The sequence below is a fragment of the Oreochromis aureus genome, linkage group 20 (genome assembly GCF_013358895.1).
Source record: "Oreochromis aureus strain Israel breed Guangdong linkage group 20, ZZ_aureus, whole genome shotgun sequence".
Lineage (NCBI taxonomy): Eukaryota > Metazoa > Chordata > Actinopteri > Cichliformes > Cichlidae > Oreochromis > Oreochromis aureus.
The window spans coordinates 32,055,077-32,065,398 of NC_052961.1; the positions used below are offsets into that span (position 1 = coordinate 32,055,077).

At 38.3% G+C, this 10,322-nt stretch overlaps 1 protein-coding gene across 1 annotated transcript in view; it reads right to left on the reverse strand.

Annotated features, from left to right (window-relative positions):
* lamb2l (laminin, beta 2-like) overlaps positions 1-3,484 on the reverse strand; it is an 80,051-nt gene extending 76,567 nt beyond the window's left edge. Inside the window, exon 1 of the mRNA XM_031728791.2 lies at positions 3,261-3,484. The gene's annotated coding sequence lies outside the window, so the exon portion shown is untranslated. The remainder of the gene's footprint in view (positions 1-3,260) is intronic.
* Between the last annotated feature and the right edge of the window lie 6,838 nt (positions 3,485-10,322).

Genomic DNA, 10,322 nt, shown 5'->3' on the forward strand with positions numbered 1-10,322 from the left:
AGCAGGCAAGGCATACATGGAGCGCCATAACCAAGTGGCCGGCATAGTGTACAGGAACATCTGTGCCGAGTATAACCTGGAAGTCCCGAGGTCAAAATGGGAGACGCCCCCAAGGGTGGTGGAGAATGACCGAGCTAAGATCCTGTGGGACTTCCAGATGCAGACGGACAAAATGGTGGTGGCTAACCAACCAGACATAGTGGTGGTAGACAAACAGAAGAAGACGGCCGTAGTGATCGATGTAGCGGTTCCGAATGACAGCAATATCAGGAAGAAGGAACACGAGAAGCTGGAGAAATACCAAGGGCTCAGAGAAGAGCTCGAGAGGATGTGGAGGGTGAAGGTGACGGTGGTCCCCGTGGTAATCGGAGCACTAGGTGCGGTGACTCCCAAGCTAGGCGAGTGGCTCCAGCAGATCCCGGGAACAACATCGGAGATCTCTGTCCAGAAGAGCGCAGTCCTGGGAACAGCTAAGATACTGCGCAGGACCCTCAAGCTCCCAGGCCTCTGGTAGAGGACCCGAGCTTGAAGGATAAACCGCCCGCAGGGGCGTGCTGGGTGTTTTTTTTTTTATATATGTATATCTTGTTCTGAAACTAAACTGAAAAAATCTGAGAACGAGGAAGTTCAGAAAAACACAAGTACCCCTAAATAGCACAATCCATAAAATCTGTTTTCTTTCCAAAATACTATACTAGTCAAAATGCATTTTTTTTTTCATCCTGAAATACACATTCAAACTTGTGCTCCTCAAAACAGTTTTTTTTTTTTTTTACTTCATTCTCAAGCCAATGATTCTTAGCATATAAGAAACAGCACAGACACCACATTGTCAGTGCTACAATGTAACAACTAATTGAGGTTGACTGAGGCTGGGCTTTTGTCATGCTGGATTCTGGTATGGGTATCCCAGCTGTTCCTGCAACCTTGTACGTCCAGAACAGTAAAACCTCTGGTCTGATGATTCTTGGTGGCAATAAAACTAGACAGAAGTACAGAGATGAGTTGCTTCAATCTGCACTGTGGCAACACCCCTACCTGCAAATGTTTCATTACCACACTCCCAAAGTAGCAACAGCCTTTCTGGAAGAAGCATATCCAGAGTCTTTGTCAATATTTAGTCTAAATATATCTCCTATTGAAGACTACTTTATACATGCTGGGTTGATGTGTCCATCAGAGGCAGCCATAACCAATGATGACTGCACAGCTGGAGGCTGCAATCATTTTGCCATCAACCAGTGAGTGTATGCCATAGTGTTGGTCTACAAAATCCCTTAAAAATACAAACTTCATATTCTATTTTTAACTAGTACACCATCAGCCAAAGCAGATAGCAAATATATGTTTCTCTTACATGTCTTGGTTTACCACTATAGTTCAGAGTAGCTCGTGGATCCTTTTAACCCTTAGTTAGAGTTGTAAATAACAAGAGTGACAGGCCAGGTCCTGACCTGATTAAAACTACACTAAGCCTATAAGAGCCATGGGACCCTGTGCCTCCAAACACACCCAATACCAGTATAAGCTGATGAAAAGAAGTTAATGCTAAAAAGCATTTTTTGAATTACAAGGAACAATATGTTTAGGGCAGTTATTTAAATGGTTTTTTTCTTGACATGAACTGAACAAAAAGAAGTCTTTATATAATTACTCTGTGCGGCCTTTCAATAAATAACAAACCCATCAAAACACAGAGACAAGAAGATTAACAATAAACATGATAACTAAACAGGTACTAACAGATGAGACAGAGGAGGGACAGACAAGGAAAAACTGGGGAGATTAAAATAACAACAAACCAGAACTCAATGTCTCTTTGCTTCTTTATGATACACTATTACTATGAGACTACTGTAAACAATGAAATCACTCACTTTAAGAAACTGTGCCATGGCACAGTTTTCTTTTTAATTATTTTTCACTTCCTTAAGCACTATTATGAAGGGCCAGTACCAACAAATATATTGGTAAAGCTCCTGAAATGTAACTGTCAAACACCGTCTTTTCTTCTTTATATGACTTCTGTAGCTGTAACAAATGCTTGACCACAGTACTTTAGATGCTGAATATGAGCTCTGCTCTGCATTAATCTTAGCTGCTGGTTAATCTGGCAGGAATGTGTGCAAGAGTGTCAGAAATCTGCCTTCCAGCCATAAGCAACATTGTGGTGTCGGTGAGAAAGCACGTCCACACATCCATCACTTTACAGGACACAGGCTCTCCAATTTAATGGTATAAAAATGATATGAATACATCTTTTCTGTGCTATGACTAGTCAAGATGTGCTTGTTCAAGTTTTTTCCCAGGTATGCTGCCATATCCATATCTTTGACTTGGCACTGATTTTACACAGGATGTCCTTCATTGAGCAAACATTTATCTGTGCTTGGGAGCAGCACTAGGACAGCACTAGCTTGTGGCCTCCTAAGGTCACCTGACATTACAACAAATACCTTGCCTTTTGGCCTACAAAAGTTTGAATAAGTTAAGAAAATGGATGGATGGGTTCAGGTGGTAGACTGGGTTCACTGAATGAATGAGACTTGAAAGTACTTCAAGCACTTGACTGAGTAGAAATACACTATAGAAGTACCAGTTGTAAGTGAATCAAACTTTGGATGCACACTCTTCTATACAGGTTTAAATCAGATATAGTAGAGCAGAGAGAAACTTTTTTTTCCCTAGGGAAAAATGTAAAACAACCTCCAGTGTCTAGATACATGTTATCTAAGTGAATGTTAAAAGAGATTTTGCTGCACTTGCTTTAGCGTCACCAATAAAAAAAACTAAATAAAAATCCAGCCTCAGACATGAAACACAAAACGCAGCTGGACCATTTTTAAGGGTTATACTGACAGTAGCAGTTGTAGTAGTCAAGCGTTTCTGGCTAAATGTATCCACAAGGTGCAGAAAAGTTCATTCATAGTTTCTTTTAATTCCTTTGATTTTATTCTCACTAAGAAATCATTACAGCAAGCTAAGCGCTAGCAAAGATTAACTAGCCTTAGCATACAAGCAGTTTTCAATGTCATATTTCAGCCCCAACATGAGTTTTGCTACTACAGCACCTTGAAGATACATGGGCTACAGTAATAAGACAAGGTTTATATAAACTTGCTCTTCAGCAAACAGAGGAGCATAAGCTCACTGTAACAGTATGAATATTACACTGTACATTGGTGGCTGTGAGTTATTGGATTTCACTGAGGAGTTTCCTTAGAGAAAAGGAGGCAAAGACAAAAATGAACACAGCTCACCTGCCCCGAAGCTTTCTGGTGCCTCAGTTCGCTATTTCACACACTCACACATACATACAGAGCCAAACTAACTTTCTTTCGCTTTCTTTTCCTCAGACTCACAGACTCACACAGACACACACACACTCTCTCTAACAGAGCTCGTCCCGCAGCGGCTGACTTCACCGCCTGTGTGAGTTCAGTCCTCGGTCCTGACGAGGAACGGTGGCGCGCTCAGCCACGCCGGGGGGAGGTGTCAGGCGGTCCCAGGTAAGCAGGAGCAGGTAGAGCTCATTCACAGAGCCCGACCACGCCCGCAGAGACCAAGGCCACTGGCAAAGTTCTCTCTGTACTTTAATTCTCAGTGTTGAAAAGTGTTGAATTTCCTGCACGGATGTGAGGTCAAACTTTTTCAAGAGAAAGCAAGCAAAAAAAAGTTGGAGCGAAAATGTTTACTGTTTATTTACTTCTGGATTCTACGTGGATTTCAGATTTAAATTCCAGTATTTTTTGGAGGGAAGTGGTTTGCTTTTACACATACTGTAGTGCCCAACTCTTAGTGTCACTTATTTATGTGGAATATGGAGCTCTTTCCAACTCTCCCTCTTTCATAGTGTAGACTACACTGCATATGCTTTTGGTAATGACAGTACAGCCTCCTTCAAGTGTGTGTTCCTTGTGTTTTACACACAGGTAACAATATGTTTCTGAGGTCTTACAAGACAGTGAGCATATATTTGATGAATATACACAAATACTCATGTGGCTTTTTATTTTTTGTGGTTTTTGGTGCATGAGCGTCACATACTACATTCTTTTTTAATACAGGAAACAAATCACAGAATATATATAGATGCAAGATTAATGCTATCCCTCTCATCACATGCTGCTCTATCTTGCTTCAAAGGTGGAAGATAGTAAGATAGCTCATCACTGACAGGATCTGAACCACAGAAATTATCAAGAGATGATGACAGTCTCAGTCACCAAAGTCATTATGTGGTGCCAGCCAAGTCAACTAATACATTTCACATCTCAAACCAGCAGCTGCCCAACACTAGAACAGTCTACTTTGCAAGAAGTGTGTCAGCATCTTTTGTATATCAAGGCCTGCTGATTTACTTTTTTTTAGTTGTTGATGTTTTTTCTTTGGCCTATTTTGCTTTTTTTTTTTTTAAACATTTTCAAAAACATGGATGGATGGATGGATGTTCAAAAACATATCTATAAACTAAAGTATGAGAATGGCACATGTGATACACGTACCATTTTGTGAGTCTAATTAAAAGCCAGGAGCAAAACTGATTACAGGCTCATACTACTTATTACAGGCATAAGAAACATCAGACTGAAAATTCTAACATTTCAGGAAGTTGCTTATCTTACCAAGCAATGAAATAATGAATGTTGTATACAAAAATTCGGTGGGAATAAAAGGAATTGTAATGGAGTGAAGCCCGCTGCTAATTCATAGGAACAGCTCCAGCTGTGAAGGGTTATACATATGTAAATGCCCACTTCTCCTCATCTAATACATCAAGCGTGCTATTTAAAGCCACTCATTTTTATTACTGTTTCAAACTTTTCAAAATAAATAAAGCATTATCTGCTATAACTTAATATCTAAAACATCTACGCATTGTGCTTGAACTGATGTTGAAATAAGGCCAGGTCGGGTTTGTTTAATATCACGTTGTACCACAACGTACTTTCACTGTGGTAGTCTGCAAAAGACAAACCCTCTTAAGGAAACAGGAGTAGCTTAAAAGTTAAACATAAGACACTTCAAGAAGTTTATCTATCTCAGATCGATAGGTACTGTTTGACTTTCCTAGCATGCATGCCTTTGGACTGTGAGAGGAAGCCCAGACAGTTAGAGGGAGAGGTCACAGCCAGGATGTGAAGCTGTGCAGTGCTAACCAGCGTGTTACCATGGCACCCATGTCGGTGCCACTGTATCACTGCATTGCTTCCTGCTAATTTTCTCATCTACCACCCCATTCCCATCATTAATATATTTGTAAGAAGTGATGGATTCAGAGCCTATTTGCTAAACCTCATTTATATAATATTTGAGTTTTATGACTGAAATGTGTTTATACTGGATGATGGAGAACGAAAGAGAACAGTACCTTTGGAGGTTGTACAAGCTAAAGTCCAGGAATGGCTGGAATGTATAATTATCAACAATACCAAATCTATTTCTTATACAAACATGAAAGTAAGCTGAGGAGACAAAGTTTTACAGTCTGTTATAAAGTACTGGTATACTCAAGCACTAAGAACAGCCGTCAACCAAAACTGAAACTGAAGAAACAAAAAGTTAAAAAGTAGAAAAGCTGAGGCAAGAAGCAAGGAGTTAGATGAGAATCCTGAAAGTCAACTGTAATTTTTTAGAGAAACAGCTGGTGTGGTTGACCTGATTGCTACACTAAGAAACATAAAATGACCGGCTGAGCACCAGGATTACTGTCTTCCTTCCATTCTGCACGTGCTTTGAGCTAATTTGTAGCTTGCAAGCATGAATGGTTGTACAGATGGTTTATAATGTGAAGATCCAGTCAGCTTTAGAGTGTTGGGAGTGAGAACGTGTTGTACAGTGTTAGGTAATGAATATAGACATGCACCATTACTCAGCATCCTCTGTAGGGGAGGGAAACAAACACACTAAAAGTTTACTGTACCACCGTGTATTGTTTTGTGGGAAGTTTTAAGGTTCGACAAAAACAAATAATTAAAAACCTGCCTACATCTGTCTCAGCTGAGTTAGATAAGCTGACAGCCGCCTTACAGCAGACAGCAGAAGGAAAAGGAGAGTAAGAAAAACAACACACCAATAAAGTTATTTCAGCTTTTACTTTGTAAATATGTAAATATGTACATACTGTGTTTGGTTAAAGATGACATTAGGTTATACAAGCATAAACAAGAATGACTAAAGTCACATGATGACCTTCAGTGCTGATCTAAGGCAGTTACAGAGTGGAAGAGTGTTTTCTTCTCATTCAATATAACAATCAGCATTTGTAGTGTAGAACAAAACTTAACATGACAGTCCCCTCTAGTGGTGATTCATAACAACACTGACCTGCCATTAGCATTAGATGCCGTTACATTCAAATATAAAAAGTTGAGGTGCATGTGAAGGTGAATGTGATAGAGAATAACATGATACACTTTAAGTGTTTTATTAAAAGCTGTTCTTTATCCATTGTTTTCCGTGTTGTCCTAAATTACTCACTGCACAGTGATTGCAGTGATGTTCTGTCTGACTGTGAGTAGGCTGTAACACAATGCGTGTTACAAAATTAGGTGGATAAAGTAACATTTTCCAAAGAATGAATGATAACTGACATATTTTCCGTAAAATAGTAAAAAGGTCAGTGTCACCCCCCCCCCCCGCCCCCCCCTTTTTTTGCTTTTTAAAAAAATAAAAACAACAACTTTTTTTCATCTATTTTGAACAAATAACAATGAAAATAATATGCAAAAGCATCCATTTGAAAAGCAAAACTTGACATTTAGCAAATCAGAAGTACACTAATTCTAGTGTGGCGTACACAAAATAAATGAAAAATAAATGATGGAATGTGTTACATTGTTTTAATCAAAAAGAAATGTACCCCAATATAAAACTGAAGCTTCTTAAAAATGACACATACAGCCTACAGACAGAGTTGCAGGTAAGTTCTTGTTAAACTGCGGACACAGACAGCTATCCACCAGTAACACTAGTAAACTGTTTTTTGTGCTGTTCTTTGTCCATTAGTAAGAAAGAGAACATTTATTACACTGATGCACAAACAGAGCTCTGCAGCTCCAGAGGTTATGTGCAGGTTACGGCTTTTACCTTATTATATCTAATTAGCTATTTTAGCTTTTAGCTATTTTAGAAGCACATCGACTCTGAGCGCGCTCACACTTGGTTTTTCCGTAGTTCATGGATGGAGCTTATGTTGTTGTCCTCTTCTAAAATTACTTTCCACTTTGCATTTTTCATTTGTGTATGTGGACTTTGATAAATGAAAACTAATTCACTTTATTCAGTCTATATTTTCACGAGTGCCTCCAAATCGATGCCCAAACACTGATTATTTTATCTGTGGCTTTGAACCCATATTTTTGAGCACTTATGTCATTGATTCACTTTTCCTCAAGGGCTATTAAACACACAATATGACCTAAATAAAACATAAAAGTCTATCATTCCAGACAGAGTAGATGTGGACTGCATTATTCACTACATGTATGTGTGTGAGAGAGACAGAAATATTGGGAGTTAAAGAATGTTACATTTTATTAGGTTTTTTATTCTAATTGTAGTCATTAAGGATTCAAGGATTCAAAGAAGCTTTTCAGTTAAAGTAATTGCTCGAATCTGCCCGTGGTTTTCTTTATCTGACCATATAGATAAGTTCTGTTTTTCGTTCTTAATGAAGACCAAAAAAACACCAAAAACAGCCAAGCTGTAAACTCCTTGAATTCACACTTAGATTATCCTTCCATGTTCAAAGTGTCCAGCCTGAAGGCACCAAAACCTTATTGGTTCCAGAAGTATCAGGTGTCTGACTTAAGACTTCTTTTTTCCTTTTATTGAAGTCTTCATCTGTTTTACCTCCTTCACAATATAATATGTACTTTTTTTTACTACATATAAATGCATACAAGTTCTTAGTCTCATCTTCCACTGAATTTTCTAGCTTGCTTACTTAAAAAAATAAAATCACAGCTCTGTAAGTGTGTTATTAGCCCAAAACATGGTAAACCATTGTTAACGAGGAACAGAAATAGAGACGAAACTAAAAGACAAAGTGTGAGATTTGATTCCTGAGTGATACTTTTTCATAATAATACTTTATTCCCAAGTTGTGGCATTTCTTTCAGCACACATTATGTATTAGAGACTGGATGGTCTCAGTCATGACACTATTTTAGTGCAATTACACATATATTATCAAGTGCATCATTGCATGCTACAGAGTCAGGGCCATGTGTAGGTCACACCGAGGTGTGCATGTGGAGGGACAACTGAAGAACAGCTTCATCAGAATCAGAATCAGAATCAAAATCAGAATCAGAATCAGAAAGAGTTTTATTACCAAATGTTGAGCAGATTTACAACATTAGGAAATTGCTGCTCTACTTTGCGTGAGACATACTTAAATACTTCAATACGCTTAAATACAAATAAAAAGTGCTAAACAGATTGAATGCAGGTGATGATCAGTGCAAAAATGGAACAGGTGCAGAGAACACAATACAGGAGCAATACAGGTGTATGAAAGTTGAGAAAAAACTTACAAAGGGAAGCTGAAATAACCTCAGTGTACTGAACAGTCAGCAGGGTACAAAATGTCTGATGTGAAGTGTGTAATAAATAATAAAAATTTCCGAGCCATGAGAGGAATAAGGCACGCAGAGGTTGCTGCTTAAAATGGAAACATTTGCAGCAGTCTGTGATTGAAGTCAGTTACAAAGCAGATACAAACAGAGAAAAATAGATTCTCTTGAAGAGAAAACTAGCACTGCACAGCAATAGACTCAGATGAGTCCATACTGGTAATTTTTCTCAGCACACTGTGCATCCTGTCCAATTGTGATCCCCTGCTGTGAGCACAAAAAAACAGGCCCAAATAATAATCCGACCTCTTATATCCAAAATGAGTTAGTGAAAGCATGTGGCAGAAGAGTTTTGAAAACAACTGTCAAGGAGAGTGAGGATGCTACTTATTGTGCAGCCATCTGGAGGAATCCAGAAGTAAATGGAGCAGTTAAGAGCAGCCATGCAAGTGAGCAGTGCTATGTATAGTTTTCTTCCCTAGCAGGTGACCAGCTTAAATTTAGAGGCAAGTCTTGTGATGAAGAAGCCAAAGACATTATTTCAGCCAACAGTCACAGGAAATTCAACACTACACAACACTACACTATAATAATCTGGAAAGGTGTAGAAGCATTAGCCGATCTTAAATACTGCAAGACTGATGATTTGAAGTGAAAGCAGACGTGATGGTGAAGCCCAGCCCACTACTCCATGTGAGATGAAAAGAGAAAGATTAAGAAATATAGTTATATTAAATATAGCCATATAGTTAATATCAAGGACTATCTTTGCAGCTATTACATTTGTTTATGTATCAGCTAAAAAAACTACAACAATGTGAGAAGCAAAGAAAAAATATTAGATGAAAAAGAGAAAAAGTAAAAAGAGTCTTTACTAAAGGATGAACAGAATAGAGAACAAATGCAGTATAGATATAAGTAGAATATAGTTACATGCAAAGGCAGAATGCATAAATTATGATAAAAGCAACACATACGAATACATCAAATGTTACTGAGCTTTGGAACAATAATACTGTCTTGCAGTCTTTCACACAGTGTTGTGAATCGTGGTCTGAAACCCATCATAGAAATTGTCCTTTCTCTCAGCAGAGAGAGGTACACCTTTTAAATAATGTGAATATCTAATCAGCCAATCATATTGCAGCAGTGCATTTAGACATGTAGAAGTGGTCAAGCTGACCTGCTGAAGCTCAAAGCGATCATCAGAACAGGGAAGGGGATTTAAGTAACTTTAATTGTATTTTTAGAAACTGCTAATCTACTGGGATTTTCCTATACAAACATCCATGCAGTTTATAGAACTTAAAAAAACACTTGTTGCAGCCAAGGTGTGCAGAAGAGTGTGTCTGAGCATTCAACATATCATACACTGAAGCAGGGTGGCTTCAGGAGCAGAAGACCACGCTCCTGTTAATTCCCACTGATATATATATATATATCTATATATGATATATATATATATTTTTTTTTTACTTTTTTACTTTGTATTCATGTTTTCTTGGACTTCTGTATCCCATAATTTGGACTTTGCATCCATGTGTCCAGCATTTGACTCGTCTTGGCTGTTACTGTTACACATGGGCTATTGTAAAAAACAAAACCAGAAATTTGATTTTACAATGTTCCTGAAAAAATTTGTAGAGGTGTCCCTCGTGAATTTTAATATAATTCAGTATTGCCATTTTAACAGTGCAATAACATCCAAGATGAGCTGCTTTTGCTGGATCAACAGCTCTGTCA